Source organism: Pan troglodytes, chromosome 10, assembly GCF_028858775.2.
Source record: "Pan troglodytes isolate AG18354 chromosome 10, NHGRI_mPanTro3-v2.0_pri, whole genome shotgun sequence".
Taxonomy (NCBI): domain Eukaryota; kingdom Metazoa; phylum Chordata; class Mammalia; order Primates; family Hominidae; genus Pan; species Pan troglodytes.
Genome location: NC_072408.2, coordinates 104,091,575 through 104,110,614, shown reverse-complemented (window position 1 = coordinate 104,110,614; position 19,040 = coordinate 104,091,575). Strand labels below are relative to the sequence as shown.

Here is a 19,040-nt window from a genome sequence, read left to right as displayed (position 1 = left end):
CAGCGTTCTCAGGGGATCCTAGGAGGGGAAGAGCCCCAAGATGCCTGGAGTCTGGAATTGCGAACGACCTCCCAGGCTCAGAGGCCAGCGAGCCTCACAGGGTTTCCTTAGTTCTTAACAAGTCCAATAAATCTGCTAACAAAGAGTGGAAGAAAGGACCTGAAGAATGCGCCCTGCCTCTGCCCCCCTCCCTGCAGGCCAGTGTCCAGAGTCACGCCGCCTCCGCATGCTCCCCGCTCCTCTGCCACCCGCCCTCCCTGCACGCTTGTCTGCCTGAATTGCCTCTTTGTGTGCCCGTCTCCTGGAGCGGGCTCGGCAATTTGCATCTTTGCTGTTCTCCTTTTAAAAATGACAGAAAAACACTCCGCAGAGTGGAGCTTGCCCAAGCGGAGCTTCTGCCGACAAAAACAGGGGCACAGAAGTCAGCTTGACATTCTGCCAAGTGTGGCCCCTCCTGTCTCCTCCTCCATGCCAAGAAGTAGACTTTAATCAATAAGTTTCTGAGAGGGGGCAGTGAGGAAGAGATTGAAGGAGAAAAAGCACAGATCTTCTCACCGTGAACAATTTAGAAAACATTTCTATGCACAAATTCTTGTGCAGGAGTCATGGAGATCAATGGTAAGCCCTTTGTAGTGGGTTTTCTTTCCTTCTCTTTCTAGCCTTTAAAGGATGAAGAAGAGAACTATATTTCTTATGAATTATGCACTTTATCATAATTAATTCTTCAACATACCAATGCTCTTATTGTTATAGATGGAGCTGCTGTGAATTAGAGAGGTTAAATATTTCATCCAAGGACACATCTTAGGTACTGAAGATTCAACACCCATATGTTTTTCCATATACCTGTTGCCTCTCTGGCTTTTTAAAGCTGCTATATTTAGAAATAGCTAGCAAATATGGTCACTCAAAAGCCTACCTTTCCTTCCAATTAAAAAGATATGCCAAAAGGATCTCTTCTATTTATCTTTTTTACAGAACACACCCTTTAGCGCTTTCTGCTGTCAGTTACATGGCTCATTCTCCTTTGACAGACAGAATAGAGGAATTCACTGGAAAGGAGAACCACTTCACAGCAACGTTTTACAAGAAGCCTGATGGTGGGATGGAGCCCGTCATTCATATTAATGAGACATGCATGGAAGTGGCAATGAGCATGTGGAGTGTGGCTAAAAGAAATGTGGTTCTTCACTTGGAGCTGATGTGAAACACAGGCAATCTGTTGGCCTGTGAGTCCATTTGATATATTTGTAAGAGTGGCAGTTTCTTCTTCAGGGTTTTCAAGCACCAAGAAAATAATCTCACATAATATAAAACAGATAATCCAAGCTTCAGTAGGGTTCAAGTGGAATCAGGCTCCAACCTCCCGTTTCTAAGTAGCAGTAAGCTCCACCACCCAGTCCACCAATAGCTGGGCTTGGTCTTCATTCACCTTCTGTGAAGTGCATCCACATTTGTACTTGGGAGCAGGAACCCAGGGCATTATGGTGGCTGGGACCTCCATGTGCTGAAAGAGTGAAATGGCCAACACCAGAGGGCCAGGATTGGGTTGGCTATTTCACTCTTTCAGCACATGGAGGTCCCAGTGCTGCACTGGGGTATACCACTGGGGTATCGCCTGACTTGCTTTTCAAGGTCTGTGGGAGATGGTGGAAGGTTCCAAGCAAACCATCACAGCTACCTTCTCAATTGCTGATCCTGCTAAGTGAAATGTAACAGTGCGTGACTAGGCCAGGGCAAACTCTGATAGAACTTGGCACTTCCACATGCAAAATATTTTATATTCAAGTTAATTGATATGGGACCTCCCACTTCCATATCACAGGGTTAAGCTTCCATTTCCAGGCAATGCTCTTGAGATAAGTTTTCTTCTCACGTAGGTGGCTGCCCAGGAGGATGCCCAAAGCTTAAAGGGAGGCAACTCTCATGCTAAAATCTCAGGATGGAGGGAATATAACTTGGAAAACATGTATTTCAAAACTTCCTTTGTTTTGCAAGGAGTGGGAGCTATTTTTAAGAGATTTTTATGAGTGTGACAGCAAGTGCCAACCTGCTTTAAAGTTCTGATATCAATGGGGACAATCAGATTGGAAAGAGGGCATTCTACCTCCCTGTATGGACTGAAGCTCCACACCCTACCCCAAGAAAAGCCTTTTGGCAAATGTATGGAGATAAAAGGCTAGGCAAAGACACTGGATTTTCTTGAATTCCTAACATAGTGCCTGCATATATTAGTACTCAACTAATGTTTGTTGTAAGAATGAATGGTTAGGATTCTCAGCAATGGCAGCTGGGAGCTTTTGTCTCAGGCAGAAGCAAGTAAGTCTGAAAGTGGAAAAAAAGAAAGTGCATAGAGCATAATGAATGCAACTGACAGGCCAGAGAGGAGACCTATGGGGAGCATTCCTTTTTGGGTCTCTAGAAACAACTAGGGGCAATCTGTGTGTACTGGGGAAAGTTGTTCAAGCGTTGAAGACTGTGGCCAGGTGAAATATACACACACACACTCACATACACACACATGCACACATACACATCTTTTTCAAGCTTTAAAGAGTAAATGTTCCTTAGTCCTATCTTTACAAGTTAAATAAGTAAATAAATAAGTACAAGCTCAAACTTGCCTAAAATACAATAGATTTTAAATCCATGAGGATACCATTTTCTTTAGGAATACTAAGGTACATGATATCAAATTATTAAAAACTATTAAATTTTTTCAAATTATGTCTAGCACCAAAGTGTGAACAACAAATTGAGAATAAAGATTCTAAAGCATCAAACTGGAAAGTAAATAATAATAATTTTTTAAAAAGAAGGTGAAAGCAAAAAGTAAGCTTTCAGTCACTCTGTAAATTATTTTCTTTCATTTCTAGACTGAGAGGAACTTCTTTTAAAAGCCAAGAACAAGAATACCACCCGAAGACATCTGTTCCTCTCATCCTTTAGTGAAGTGCAGATGGAGATTCCTATGTGGTTTTGGTAAGAGGAATTGGTCATGCTTATTAGCCTGGGCAGATTTAAGTTTCAAATAATAAGCTAAATTGAGAACTATCAAGAGACCAACATTTGCAAAAGCTGCACTGTAACCTGAAAAGGGACATGCCAATTTTAGATTAATTAAAAAGGTTATTAAATTGTTCAGATGGCATGTTAATGAGCAATCTGCAGGGTGCTCAGTCAACAACCACACCTCCCAACCTTAATTACAGGATCCTTATTGAAAAGGATCTGGGCGAGCCCACAAAGGAGCTAGAAGAACATCCATCTTGAATATAATATGAATATGGTCAACCCAGGACAAATCCCATGAAGAAAGATGGTAGTTAAGCTTGTAATATAAATTCTTTCAGAAGAAAGGTAATGCTGATTCTAGCCAGCTTCAAGGCACTGAGATATTAGAATTAATTAGAGATACAACAGATAATGTGCCTTTATATTTCGGACCCAATAGGTTCAAGTGCCTTGTAATATTTTACCAACCCATATTTTTCCCAAGGCCTGGTGACAAAATTAGAAGGCTTAAATGATTGTTTCTGTTACATAAGGTTTACATAAATTTATAAATCAAAACATTGTAATATCTACCACCTAGTTCAGCATTCAAATGCCGGAAAAAGATACTATCTCTGCCAGGATGAGTAATTTTCAAAGTGTGGGCTACATGGGGCCACTTAATGACCCTCAGACTGATCTATAATTGCAACTCCCTGCTTTGGTTCTTTTGGGTGAATTATCCATAAATCCGTAGGCTTTAGTTTATACAAACAGCCAACGTTTATTTTCTAGTAAATTCCTAAACCAATTGTTAATGGTTACTAAAATTTGGCATTCATGAACTAAAACTAAGAAGCTCCTAGAATTTATTGAGAAATATAATACAATATTCTTCTACAAAGTCTACCTCACGGTGCTTGGCAGGGATGAAAAACTTCTATTGCATATGAGCACTTGCAGATTACCGGACATCCCACAAAATTCTGGAGGGGTGATTTATTTTCATCGTATCAGAAATTTTCTCGAGTTGGTCATGATTTGAATAGCTACTATTATTCCTTCTGAATTTAAAATTACTATTATTTTATTTTTACCTTTATCAAGGTTGTTTGTTGTGAGTTGTTTGGTTCTTCTTATACACTGACACGTCTTTATCATGATGCTGTGCTGTGGGCTTTTTTGACCTTTGATAGTTCAATAAATTTCCCCAAACTAGTGTTGCCAGGTCTAGAAAATAACCAGTTAAATATGAATTTACCTAGACAACAAATAATTTTTAATTTATGTTTCAAATATTACATGAGATATGCTTATACTAAAAAAAAAATTTGTTCATTTGAATTAAAATTTAATTGGGTGTCCTGAATTCTACCTGGCAACTGCATTTCAAGCAATGTTGTAATTTATTGAGAAGAGTAAAAAAAAAAAAAGTGGTGATACAGAGTTTGTCTTAAGTGCCAGATCAGATAAGTATTGGCAGTCAGAAAAGTTCTGAGACTGTCAAGTCTGGTTCAGTCAGGGAAAAAAAAAAATGACCATGATTGATTAGCGATGTCTGCCACAGACAAGGCACAAAGAGTCACTGACTTGGGTGCTGAATTTTTGCTATCCCTGCCTTAGTGGCTAAAGTAGAACTATCTTGCAAAGTCCTACTAGCAGCTATCCATTGATTGTGTCACTCCTTTGCTCAAAACCTTAAAATCCTTTAATACCTTCCGTTGCTCTTAGGATAAAGACCAAAGAGAGTTCTTAATGTTGTTTTCAGAGTGCTAGCTCCTGCCAACTGCTTTAGCATAGTCTTTTGCCACGTTCCCTGTCACTTTCTGTGTTACAGCCTCCCTGGCCTTGGTAAGTGTCTTTCATTGCCTGGAAATCTCTTCATCTTCTTTACTCAAGTATCTTCTGCTCATTCTTTAAATCCCAGCTCCTCAGGTAAGCTTTCTAACACACAGAAAAAATCAAGAATCATTGAACATAGACTCATTGCAACTATACTATCACGAATTATCGCAGTTTGTGATAATTTTTTCGTGTCAATATTTGATTAATGTATTTTTTCCATGACTAAATCATAAAATTCTTGAAGGGAGGGGCAGTCTTGGTTTTATTCACCATTTTATCGCCAGAATCTAGCACAATGTCTTCTGTATACTATGTTTCAATTATATATCTGTTGAATGAATTAATTCATTTAAATAATCCCAAAATGAATGCATGTTTTGGCCTAATGAGTTCAATATTATGAAAAAATCTTAGTTGTCCATTTAAAAGGAAATTAACACTCTTTTCTTTTACAGGCCATAATTACAAACTTATTTAGAGCTCTCCAAATGTAATAAATAAAATGAGCATTATATCTCTCAATACTAATCAGAATAACTCTTTTATTTATACAGTTATCATCAATACCTTCAAGTGTTTCCTTCAGAAAATCCTTTGGTAGAGAGTTTAATACAGTAGGGAGGAAGTTTTTAGGTATGTATAATATTTCCTTTTCTGTCATTAAATATTAAACCTTTTGTTGGAATGCATTCTAGGCATCATCTTTGGTAAAGATTTTATTCAACTCACCCATCTGCAATGACTTTGATATGTTAACTTGGCTAGGCTATAGCCCCCAGTTACTCAATCAAATGATAATCCAGCTGTTTCTGTGATGACCTTTTGCAGATGTAATTCAGTCCACAACCAGTTGAATTTGGTAAGTCTAAAAAAAATTCAGGATTTATGTTTGTATATTATGGGTGGGACTGATTCAATCAGTGGGAAGACTCAAAAAGCAGGGCTGAAGCTTGTCCCAAAAAGAGAAGATAGTCTGTCTGTAGATAAAAGCTTTGGCCCATACCTGTTGAGTTTCAGCTTCACAGATTTCAGATTGCTTAGCCAGCCCCCACATTCATGTGAGCCAATTCCTTAAAATAAATCTCCTAATATATATATGAGGAGATTTATTAAATATATATAAGATATATATATATATACTGGTTCTGCTACTGTGGTTGAGCCCTGACTGACACACACCAGCCAGTGGTGCTCACAAATGGTTTGTCAAGAATATGAAAAAAAAAAAAAAAAAAAAAAGATACTTCAATGAGTAGTACGGAGCTCAGAGCAATGCTGATTGCAGAACTTTTGTAATCCAGCCTCCCCTTGCCTCAGCCCCACCCCAAACCACCTACAAGTGCAAGAAAATCCAAGGTATAACTTTTAAAGTAGACCAACACAAACTTATTTAAAAAATATTATAGGAATAACAATATGGGGAAAAATACAGCTGCTGGTTCTAGAACTCATTTCCAGAAAACCCTTATCTTTGTTGGGAAGAGACTTTGATGAGCCGCCTTAGAGTAGATATGAATTCTGAATGTTGATAGAACTTTTCTTTATGAGGGAAAGGGAACTACTTAGTGGTACTGGAGATGTAACAGAGGGTGACAAGTGGCAGGGGGTGGTAACAAGAAGGCAGATAGTCACATTTTGCTATGATCTGAATGTTCATGTCATCCAAAATTTGTATTTGGAAATCCTAACCCCCAAGGTGATAGGATTAGGAGATGGGGTTTCTGTAGGTGATTAGATCATGGGGGTGGAGCCCTCATGAATGAGATTAGTGCCCTTATCAAAGAAGTTCCAGAGAGCCACCACCTGAGGACGCAGCAAGAAGGCTCCATCTGTGAACTAGGAAAGGGGCCTCTAGCAGATGCTAAATTTATTAGTGTCTTGTTCTTGGACTTCCCAGTCTCCCTGTGAGAAATAAGTTTTTGTTGTTTATAAGAAACCCAGATTATGGCATTTTGTTATAGTTTTCTGAACAGACTAAGACACATCCCCTATGACTGAACCTTTTATTTATTCCCTATCCCATTCCCTGACTCTTTGATAAAGTTACTAAACTCAAGCACAAGTAGACTTTTTGAGAAGCCAAGGAAGAAACTGGACTGCATGCAGTTTGGAATGGCAGCATGAGTGGCCGTGGAAGAGTAGTTCTTTCTTTCTTGCAGAAAGAACTAAGCCCACCCCTTCCATTCCCCTCTCCTCTCCTTCTTCCACCATCACCCCCAGCAAGATAGGGAAGGATGTAAATGCATACTGAGCCGTGGAACTGCGGTCCCTGGGAAGCTTATTCAGATCCCCTCTGTGGGATTGGTTAACCTCTAATTACCTAAGTATGATGCCATTGTTTCCTTCTATCACATACTTAGGCATTTCCAGGAAACTGAAGTCTTTACCTAATTGGCCTAGTGTTAAATTGTTGACAGGTCATTGTAAAATCCCTAAGGCAGCAGCCAAATATCAAATTGGCTAATTAGCAAGAAAATATTTCAAATATTGTTATAATCTATAGCAGGTTGTCAGAATGGCAAATTCTCCTCTTCCTCAGCATACACATTCAGATTCCACTTTTGTCTTCATGTCTTTTAAAAATAAATATTTACAAGCCACTAAATGTATTTAAAATGTCCTACCTTTGTTGAACCCTTGGAAATTGTTGCCTATTAAGGTTTTCTCATAAGTGTTTACCAAAAGAAGCAAGAAAAGAATGTTCTCTCTTCTAATAGCCATGGCTACACTCACTGGAATTTCTTGAATGCGGCTTCACTTACCTGGTTTCCTCCCCAGCTGTGAATATGGTTCCCTGGAGACAAGGTAAAGGCTGACCAGAAACACATTCCTATCTGTGATCCGTGGCAGTGTTATTTTTTGGTGCCTGTTCAGTTCAATTCAACTAATATTTATGATCTAGACTCTGTGCTAGGTGATAGCAACATAGAGATGATTAATGTACAGCTTCTGTGTTCTGTGAGTTCAACATCTAAACAATGAAATGCCATTTGTGTGATAGGGGTATAATAGAGGCAGAGAACAGGGGAGAGAGTGGCTGGCTCCATCTGTGGTGGGTGCAAGGTCAGTGAAGATTTCACCCAGGCAGTATGATAAAATGACATAATTTGAACTCCATCAATCGGAAATGTAAAAGTTAAGGTGCATCTTAACCAGTATTAAAAGGCTCAGAATGGAATGAACAGAGAAACCTTAAACTAGAGAATTTTAATAGGCAGCTAATTCTCATTAGCAGCTAATTCCACAATCATGAGGAACTGGGAGAGGAAAGGGCACTCAAAAAGAAATGGATAAAGTACACTGTCCTTTCAGTGGTTTATAATTAAAGAATTTCTAACACGGCAAGACATAGCCCTGTAGAGTCAACCTTAGTTCCTGGGGCAGCTAGATGCCTTGAAAGTCAGCATTTAAAAGATGAGTAAGAATCTGGTGTGTGTGTCTTTGAGGAAACAGCATTCCTGTCTTGTTCTCTGACCTAGACCAGTGCTATTGTATCTAGTGCCTTTGTTCTCAGTTGCATTCTCATCACCTTGCATATAGAAGGTGCTCAATAAATTATGATAATGAAAGATATCATCTCTTGAGCTCAGATTTCATTGTGTCAGGTTTGCTCTCTCATGGAGATTAACAAATCTGGCTAAGTAAAAAATCTTGAACTAGGAATGTCATAGAAAACTTACATTCCTAGAACTTATGTTCAACATGCAAGTACACACTCTCCTTGGGGAACTTCATTCTTGTCATGGTTTTAACTACAATATATATGTAGATGACCTCCAAATGCTTACATCCCAAGCAAAACTATTATAGGAACACAACTTATGAGCTCTACTTTTTTTTTTAAAGATTTATGGAACATCCAAATGATGAAAATAAATTAATTCCAATGACTATGGTAACACACATTATGTAGGTTTTGCAGGGAGAATTTAATTTTAGCAATATTTTGCTATACATTTCGTTATATAGCATTCATTGAGTTTTTGCTTAGGACACAGAAATTAGAACCATAAGTCACAAATATTTTCGTATTCTACCAATAGTTGTTTCTCCTCTCTCTTTCTCTCTCTCTCTGTACGTGTATGTAACTAGACACATACAAAAAAGTTAAATGACCTAAATCATGTTAGAAACCTTGCAAATCTTGCAATGAAGCACAAACATGACATGATGCAGGCATAAAAAGTATGTTTTACTATGACACCGACCTTGCAAAACAAAATAGTACATTTTGAATGACAAAAGCAGATGAAAATATGTTTAAAGCAGGTCCATTGAGCACTTTAGGCTAACATCAATCTATTTACCAACCACCCCTTCTTATAATGGTTTCTCATAGATAGCATCATAGAACTAATAACATAATCTGGAATCCAAATTTAGTAAGGCTATAAATAGCTAATTATTCCAAATTATGGGCTTACAGGGTTATTTGCTCTTTCTAAGGAACCAGTCTTCTAAAAAGCAAAGTTCACAAAGTAGAAAAGTATACATTAATGGAGAGAAAAAAAATAGAGAAAGATAGAAGGAGTTGAGAGGTTAAGTTACTTACCCAGGAACCCACAAGTGGAGAATTATCAAAGCAATATTTAATCCCAGGTCTGCCCATTGAGTATGGGAAGGTGGAAGAAAGTAAAGATACTTTGGAAGTTGGACAGCTTGATATCCCAGGCAGGTAGAAGGCTTAGTTTGGATTATTCCCTTCCTATGCCCTTTTCTTAAAACACAAGAAACATCAAGCACGAGAGCTGATTTGTGTTTCTCATCTTTTTCTTGCCCAATGTCTGACACAGGTACTGCTGAAAAGGAAATAGCTTTGAAATGCAGTTTTATAAAATACCAAATAAAGTTATGACAAGAAAACTGATGATCCACAAGCCAAAAAAATGACTTCCTGATATGCTATGACCTTTATTGAAAACGTGTTACTTGTTAACACTGGTATTTGCCCAAGTGTGTTGGGGAGGGCGCTAGTTCTAAAGATGGTGTGCATACATAATACACACACACACACACACACACGATTTCATCATCAAAAGAGTAAAAGAGTTTGGAAAACACTTTTGATTATAGCTCCTCCCACACTCCACTTGGTGGTTCACTAACATTGGAACTTGAGTTTTTAAATTTTTAACCCAAAACTTATTTGACCATGGACCTTTTCACAGCATACATACAATTTTGTTTTTTTGTTTTGTTTTCAAAAAACCTGTTAAATGTTATGGAACTCTTGTGGAGCACCTTAGAAAGCATAGTTACAGCTACATGTGATCACGTGTCTGGCTGATTTGAGGGATATACAAAGGTCCCTTCTGACCCCTTTTGTAATACCTAAAATCTCAACAGCTCTTAGAGGATGTTAAACTTTTGAGGCCTTTATTAACAAACAAATATTCCAAGAATTAAATATTTAAAGCCAAGAGATACCAACTAGGTAGTGCAGCCAGCTGATCAATGGGAATCCCACCTAGACCAATAGGCACCTTGTTGCTGTCCATTTCAAATGGAGAGAAAGGGGTGAGCCTACACTCTGCTGCTATTGGTATATCCAGTCAGTTTCTCCACACTGTTGATTCTTCATCATAAATATTTTCCAATGTATCATTTCCACTATTACCAGCCTAGCCTAGATTTTTGTCACTCCAAGCCACTCTTTTCTAAGCCCTCTTTTTATTATCTAACATGCACATACCCACCAGACAGATCTTCCCAAATACATTTATCCTTTGCTGAAGAATCGAGAATAGTTCTCCATTGCCCATCAAGTCACTATCTTCAGCCCAGCATTCAATACCCTCCAAAAGCCATATCCATCTAATGTTACTTTTTTTTCCAAGACAGAGTCTCACTCTGTCACCCAGGCTGGAGTGCAGTGGTGTGATCTCAGCTTACTGCATCCTCCACCTCCCGGGTTCAAGCAATTCTCCTGCATCAGCCTCCCGAGTAGCTAGGACTACAGACACATACTACCACGCCTGGCTAATTTTTTATATTTTTAGTACAGACAGGGTTTCACCATGTTGGCTAGGCTGGTTTTGAACTCCTGACCTCAAGTGATCTGCCTGCCTCGGCCTCCCAAAGTGCTGGGATTACAGGCACGAGCCACTGCGCTGTCTAGCCTGTAATGTTACTTTTTATTGCTCTCCATTCCCTTCACTGAAGACAGCCTCTTCAGTCTTTTGTATGAGTTCCAGGCTCTTCCTCTTCTTTTATTTTCTGTTTATATTCTCCTTTCTTTTTCACTTCTCATCCTACCCTCACTCATCTTTCAAGTTCTACTTCCCCTGAGGCTTTTAGTAACTTCACCCAACATTGCTCCCTCTCTCTCTCTTTTCTGTACCAGTTAAGGGTGTTATTAAATGTAGTTAGAACTTCATTGTATAATTTTATTTTGTTCCCTGTTACAATTGTGTATGTTTTGTACTTCTCTCGCCACCCTTGCTTCTAAATATAAACCTCTTAAGAGAACAAACCTTGTCTTAATCTTAATTTACATTCCCTACCACATTTATCATGTACTGGAAACACAAGACATGCTTCCTCAATTATTGCCTAGAATGAAAACAAAATGATGATTATAAATGGATATAATGCAGTTACTAAAGAAAGCCACATAGGACCTTTCCTTGATAATATTTTATTTGCATTAGTTTTAAGACATTCTCTAAAATAAGCCGCATAATTACATCTTTATACTATTCTACAATTCCAATCTTTCACCATTTCAGACTACCTTTCCTCAAATGATCTTAAAGGCTTCTTTTCTCTAAGAAGGGATGGAAGTGAAGAACTAAGTTTGACTTTGAGGTTTCAAATTCCCAAAGTCTAGGGGTATGTGTAGCACACAGACTCTAAGGCTGCCCCCAATTATCCCTGCCTTTTGATATCCATGCCTTTGTTTACTCCTAGTCCCTTGAATGTTGACAGGACTGGTGATCTGCCTCTAACCAGCAGACTACGGCATTGGGGTGGGATGTCACTTCCATCATTATGTTGCATATGATTGGAACTCTGTCTTGCTTCCTGACTCTTTTTTGCCTTCTCTCCTTGCAGGCTTTGAGAAAGCGAGTGGCCATTTTGAAGAGGCCCACATGGCAAAATACTGGGGTGGCCTTCAGCCAACAGTAAGCTAGGAGCTGAGGCCCTCAGTCCCATAGCCCTGAAGACATGGAGTTCTGTCAACAAACAAATGAACTTGGAAGCAGATCCTTCTCCTGTTGAGTCTTCAGATGAGACCCAGCCCTTACTGACAGCCTGGATGGCAGCTCTGTGAGAGATCCTGAAGCAGAGGACCTAGCAAAGCCAGCAAAGTTTCTGACCCAAAGAAACTGTGAGATGATTTGTATTGTCTCCAGCCACTACGTTGTAGTTATTTGTTACACAGCAATGGATAACAAACACAGGATGTTAAAGAAGTATTTTTATGAGACTTTCAATAGCTAACATTAGGATGTAACTGTCAAAAGAATTAACCTTGTAATTCAAATGTTCATTGTGGGCTCTCACTCACCATGGAAGCTCATGCAAAAATGCTGGAGAAATTTAAAATGTCTTATGTGACATCTGGTAGAAGTTTAAAAGTATAGACAACCATCATTAAAAAAAAAAAACTCATTGTAACTTTGTTTAAAACCTTGGCCCTAGCATTCAAAGATTAAAATCTAAAATAGGCTTGGAATTTGGTCACTTCTTAAGGTCTATGTCAGATATCTCTGTCAAAGCCCACATATTGTAAGAGTTGCTAAAGCTACATACAACACTATGGTGAGCATTTCATGCCTAAGTATGAGAATTGTATTTGATGCACATTAATTGGTAAAATCTATTAGCTAGATACTTAATAAGAGAGAAGACTGAAGGAATTGAGAAACCAGTGAACAGAGATTGCTAATTAAGAAAAAAAAATCTGACTCTTTTATAGGTTTACATCTTGTATTACTACCTAATTGGCTCACTGTTTTGTTTTGTTTTTATTTGGCAGTTGAAAGAGCCTGTAGACATTTTAAATCTCTTAAGAATTTATGATTCATTTGGTGAAACAGTAGCTGCTAGACTTGTGGATGTTAAGAACCAGGAAAAATGAAAATTCAAAAACAAAAATAGGTAGGTGAATGAATAGGTGATTGAATATACTGCCACAGACAGTAAAGTTTATTTTGTCAAGCTAGGACATTAAACTAAAAAAAAAAATCACTGTATGCTATCATCATTATTTTATAGAGAAAGAACAATTCAACCTCAACAGAAAAATAATAATTTCAAAATTAAAAAACATAACTTTAATTTCAAAAAAGCTTTTTTTTTTTTTTTTTTTTTTTTTTGAGATGGAGTCTTGCTCTTTCACCCAGGCTGGACTGCAGTGGTGCTATCTTGGCTCACTGCAAGCTCTGCCTCCCGGGTTCGCGCCATTCTCCTGCCTCAGCCTCGTGAGTAGCTGGGACTACAGGCACCCACCACCAGGCCTGGCTAATTTTTTGTATTTTTAGTAGAGATGGGGTTTCACCGTGTTAGCCAGGATGGTTTCGATCTCCTGACCTCGTGATCCGCCCTCCTCGGCCTCCCAAAGTGCTGGGATTACAGGTGTGAGCCACCATGCCTGGCAATAAAGCTATTCTTAAGAAATATTCACTATGTTGTCTGTATTATTCTCTCTTCTTGGTAGTTCATCACGCCATTTGAAAACCCTGGGCTAAAGGGACATCCCAGTAGAGCACGAGCTAAAAGTCTATTGACATAAGACTGCCTAGAATATCCCAAGGAAGTCCTATTTCATTTAGGAAATTCAAGGTGAATTATTTCTCTATAAAGTCCAGATGTATCAGTGACACTACCTGAAGATAAGAGTCTATTACCAGAGTCTGTGTGTTTCTTACAGCCTTGTTTTGAAGTATACATTCAGACTTTTAAAAATATAGTGACTATCAGGCTCAGACATTTTAATGAAATTCTTCTGCATTCCCCCCATAGAACAGTCATGGTTTGGACAGAAATGTTGCTAAGATCACTGACCCAGACATATCTTCTCCCAGGAGGGCAGGTTGCTGGGACCCAGAGGGATCACACCACTATGCAGTGGCCATCTTAGGTTAAGTTATGAGGCCCCTGAGGAAATAACCAATCTCTGGAGACTCCAAACCCAAGCCTAAAATGTCAAGTGATGGCAAATATCACAACCACATTTTACATCCCTCCCTAAAGAACAAAATTAAGCCTTCACAGGACCTGAAAGTCTCCAAAAACCAATAGACTCTTTGGCGAACTCTGACAATGGAATTTCATTATGACTGGATAGATGTCTCAGTATTGGATCTCCAAATATATCAGTGAACGTGAGAATTGTTCAGCCACCAATGTTTACAGTACTTTGAAATATATCATGAAGCTTAATTGGGAAAAGCTCAACCATCCCACGGGCTGAGTTCCTTTTTATTTATTTGGAGGTGGCTGCTCACAGTGCCTATTCACGCTTATAGAAACTTCCGGAACTGTAACTGAAGGATGCATGCAGGCAGCTGCGGTGGAAAAGAGCAGTACCTGAGAGGAATGTCAGAGCTTGAATTAAGCTGATTGGCACACATTAAAATGCAACATAATAGCGTATTTGTCACAGTGGCCCTCTCCTGCAGTTGGCTCATGAGGAATAATGATGGCTTACTGACGAGAAGCAGGGACTCAGCCGCTTGATAACATTGTCGCACTGATGGTTTGAAGAGGCCCCACCGTCGCCTGCTTTTGGCTGCAAACAGCAGCCATTCACTCATTCAGGCAGGGCGCTGACAACAGACCCACAGCCATGCGCAACAATGTCCATTTTGAAAGGCTTAAATAAAGCATTCTCTGCCAAAATTTCCATTGTCATTTTTCTCCCACTGTTTATATAATATGGCCAGGAGTGGGACTGTAAACTAATATTACATTCAAGAGCCTCACACAACAAACACCAAGGCTGTGTTTTCCTGGGAGAGGATTACTAAGCTTCCTACGGAGGCAGGCACGCCATGGCACACACAGCCACCTGCCTTATTAAAGCAGTCCTTTCCTGGGAAAAGAACGTTGCCACAGAAAGAATGAATTAATTTGGCATTTCCTTCGGTCTCACTCAGCACGCAGTGTGCTTCCCTAAGCATGAAAACAGCACATCTTCACAGAAACATTTCTAAAATGATGTGCCTACTCATAGAAAAGATCAATTTGAATAGATTCAAACCCCAAGAGGGCAATTCAATACAAAAAGTTTTCAACCAAAGTCAAGACAGATTGTCCAAATAGTTTTCAAGCCCAGCATAGACTGTTCTCTTTGTCCATATTTCAGCTGATAAATCCTTTCTCTCTTTGCCTCTCCCAGTATGTCTATGTATACAGGCACACACATTTATCTGTAGCTCTTCCTATATTGAGAACAAACTTCTTCCTATGTCAGCATAGAGACTATTGCTGTTGAGAGGAGAAAAAAAAAGTGTTCCCTAATATAGGAAATAGAAACAAAAAGTTATTGAATGTGACTTTTGCCTGAGAGGCTGTATTTATGTTGCTGGAAGAAAAGAAGAGATGAAATGGGATTATCAAGGGGTGGGGATTGAGAGAGAGAGAAATTGATTGATTACAATGCTAGCTGAGGGGTGTTGAAAACAGATTTTGAGAGGTGAAAGGCCAGATTCAGTGCAGAACAGCCAAAATGGAATCAGAGCTTAAAAGTACAATTAGCAGATTGAAGGTCAGAAACTATGCATTGCAATAAGGAAGTGATAATTATAAACAGCTAAGGAGAGGATGAAAATCCAGAGGTGATAATGTACTACTGAGAAGAGAAGCTGGAACTCCCTGAATCATGCATGGGCAAGAGGACAAGATGTAAACTCCACCAACACTAGGGCACATTAAGTATAAAATCAGACAACTGTGGGGTTTGTTTCTTCTTTTTCTTTCATTCTTGGATCAAGTGTTATTGCCACTGAATTTCCCAGGTTGGTTTTTATGTGGCATCCACCACAGAAACCTGTTGGGAAAGCAGAAAGCTAAAAATCCTCTAAACAATATTCCAGTATTATCTACATTTCCCATGCCCATAACTTTGGACGTCATAGATACAGTACTTATTATTGCCATCCTTCATTTCCTAAGAGGTGCTTGAGAACAGTTTATCCCAAGTGATTTTAATACTTATAAAATCAAAAACCATGGCTGGTTAGCACCATAGGTAAGAGCCTAATACTAACAAGCAAAGGGTATCAAGCAGTGGCTCTTCGTAGCAGCTGCCCATTAGAATCACCTGGTCAGGTTTTTTTAAAATTTCTCATTCCAAGGCTGCATCCCAGGTAAATTAAATGAACATTTCTGGGGGTAAGATAGCATGGACTTTTTTTTTCTTAAGTTTGAGAAGCCACTGATATTGAGAAATCCCTGTGGCCTCATTGACTTTGATTAATTCCATACCCCTAGATAGCACTCCCAGCTCCATCCTGTTCAATCCCTCAAATATTGGCCAGTAGACCTAATGAACCTCCAATGTCAAGGTGCACAGATCAGCAATGATTTATCCCTTCACTTGGCAGAGCCATTCCAGGTCCCAAGGGAGTCAAAAGCCGAATGCAAAAGAAAACTAACAGAGTTGGCTTCAGAAAGCAAGAAGCAGATTCACCCCTGAAATAAACATGAGCTTTTATGTGCCCCCTACCCAAGCCCTGATATATATCCTCTAAATACCATTGCAGCTGTCATTTTAGGGCAAGTGGGAGAACAAACAGAAATTGAACAACTACTGTGGTTTTCCACCCTCCAGGATTTTTGTTGTAGTTTTTACACTCTCTCTTAATGCGAAGTAACCTGCTAATGTTCAGGAGTGGCTCTGACCCTATAGGCTTCTTGTTTATTCTTAGAGACCCAAATGAGAATGTCTTAGTTCTAGACTCATTATCCTTTATAGCCATACTCAAGAACCCTATTAACTCTGGGTGGAAAGTAATTCCAAAAATTCCCTGCTCGATTATTTTTTCATATCAACCAAAGCCATAAAGGCTGACTGAGCTCTTTGTTACTCCAATCAAACAAAATGATACTAGTATGTAATGCTTCCTATATTGTTATATATTTGTTGCATGATGCACTACAACACCCTTTTCTACAGTAAATTGTTATGCTTTCATTCTTTATTAGGGTGGTTTTGTTAGTCCTGACTTTAAAACTGATGTCTGAGCTAAAACTTCACAACCTCATAAAGCTCCCTAACATAATTCCCTCTACACCATTCTCCTTATTTCTTAATTCCTGTAATTCTCCTGAATTATTTCAGCATTTGTATTTGTTACTCCTGTTTTAAAAAAAAAAAACTTGCAATTGCTCCCCAGTGCATACTGAATGAAGTTCAAGCTCCACAGGCTGCCTCTTAAAATATTACATAATCTAATTCCAGTCCTCATTCCTAGTCTTGTAGATAACTGATCTCTCTTTGTCCCTGGAACATGCCATGCACAGTCCCACCAATGTACTTGTGTGTGTGCAATTCCCTTTACAGTGAGGGTGGTCCCCGTTCTTCTCTACACAAGGCTTGTTGAGCTAAAGGGTTCCCCCAGCTTCATCCTCAGTCATGAGTTTTTAACCTAAAGTTTATATCCTTCTTAAAGTCCTTAAATGGATTGATGGGGTGTGTGTACTTCTTGAAATTATACTAAATTGCCTGTGTATTTGGTAGGCTGTAACTTTGGTGGCCTGCAATGAACCACGCCTCCCAATAGTCATGCCCTTGTGTAGATTCCTCCCTGTGAATCTGAATTCAGAGAAAGTGACTCTGTGCCAGTTCTGGCTCAAGTCTTAAGATTTTATACACTGAAGGAAGCCAGCTGCCATGTAAAAATTCCAACTACTCTGAGACCACTAGACTGTTAGGAAGTCCAAGCAGCCACATGGAGAGGCCCATGAGGAAGACAGATGAAGCTCTTGGCCAAGAGCCAACAGCCAGCTCCAACTGCCAGCATACAAGGCGAGGGCATTTTGGAATTTCCAGCTGCCCCAGTGTTTCCGCTGAAACCAGATGAAGCAGAAGAATCACCTGTCAACCCACAAAATCATGGGAAATTAAGAAAAAGCAAAACAAAACACTGCTGTTGTTTTGGGTTTGCATCCGATGGTTTGTTTCACAGTAAGAGATAACAAAATGGAGGGTATGTGGGTGCCTCTGAGTGCAAATATTTTTGGGGGTTGGGGGGAAGATCCAGATTCTCAAAGGAGTTAGTGACAGAAAATAGGTTAAGTATGTTTATATGAGGAGGATCCTGTAAAGCACTTAAAATAGTATCTGCCATATGGTAAACATTTAGTAAGTGTTAACTATTATTATGTAGCCAACATTCTATTCTAGATATTCTAACAAGAATTTCTGGAAGGCAAGTCATCACTATGATTGGGAAAGAAGCCAAAATTATAATAAAATGAAAACCTGTGCATCAAATCTGAAGGATGAGTATAAAATAGGATAAACAGTCTTAAATGAAGAAATTCAAAAATAGGATGGGTAAAGTTTGAAAAGATTATATTGGAAAGTTCAAGACTTTGGCAGGGCACTATGGCTCACCCCCATAATCTCAACACTTTGGGAGGCCAAGGCCTTTCTATTATCAACAAAATAAAAAATAAAATAAAAATTAAAAAATAAAGAATTAGCTTTAACAGAAAGTATTCACTAAGAATTTCTCCTCTCATCTCCATATGAAATTCCTAACTGCGTCCTGGATTGCCCTGAACTGATCAGCTTGAAGTAAAGGTCCTAGGTGACTAAGGGATGAAAAGAAGGATAATGGGTAAAATTGGGGATGATTTGGGGATGAAGAGGAGGTAAGTTTTGAGAGGGCATGTGCACTGGCCCCTAGATTATCAGTGAGGCAGTCAGTGTAATCATTATCCTTGATTGACCAGGGATGGTAAGGTGCCTTGAGGAGCACGGTGAAGGTTCGAAATAGCCACTGAGGCAATGGAGAAAGCCCCCAGCCAGAGATGAGAAACATGATGGTTAAGTAGCATGGTGGGCCTAACTGTAGCTGGAGGACTTAGAAAGAAATGTAGGTCATCACTCACAAACAAGCATCTCAGTGCAGTTCTTTCTTGATTTACAAAAATGATATAAACAGTAACCAGTCTCTGTAGATGTTGGGCAAAAGCAGGTTGGCCATATACCAGGTCTGTTAAGAGGACTTGGCCACTGGGTTCAA

At 39.2% G+C, this 19,040-nt stretch overlaps 1 long non-coding RNA gene across 1 annotated transcript; it reads left to right on the top strand.

Annotated features, from left to right (window-relative positions):
- Nucleotides 1-302: 302 nt before the first annotated feature.
- LOC134807502 (uncharacterized) lies at nt 303-4,945 on the top strand. Its single transcript, XR_010148122.1, has 3 exons — nt 303-618; nt 979-1,229; nt 2,877-4,945. It is a non-coding gene; the product is annotated as an uncharacterized LOC134807502 (long non-coding RNA).
- The last annotated feature ends 14,095 nt before the right edge of the window (nt 4,946-19,040 follow it).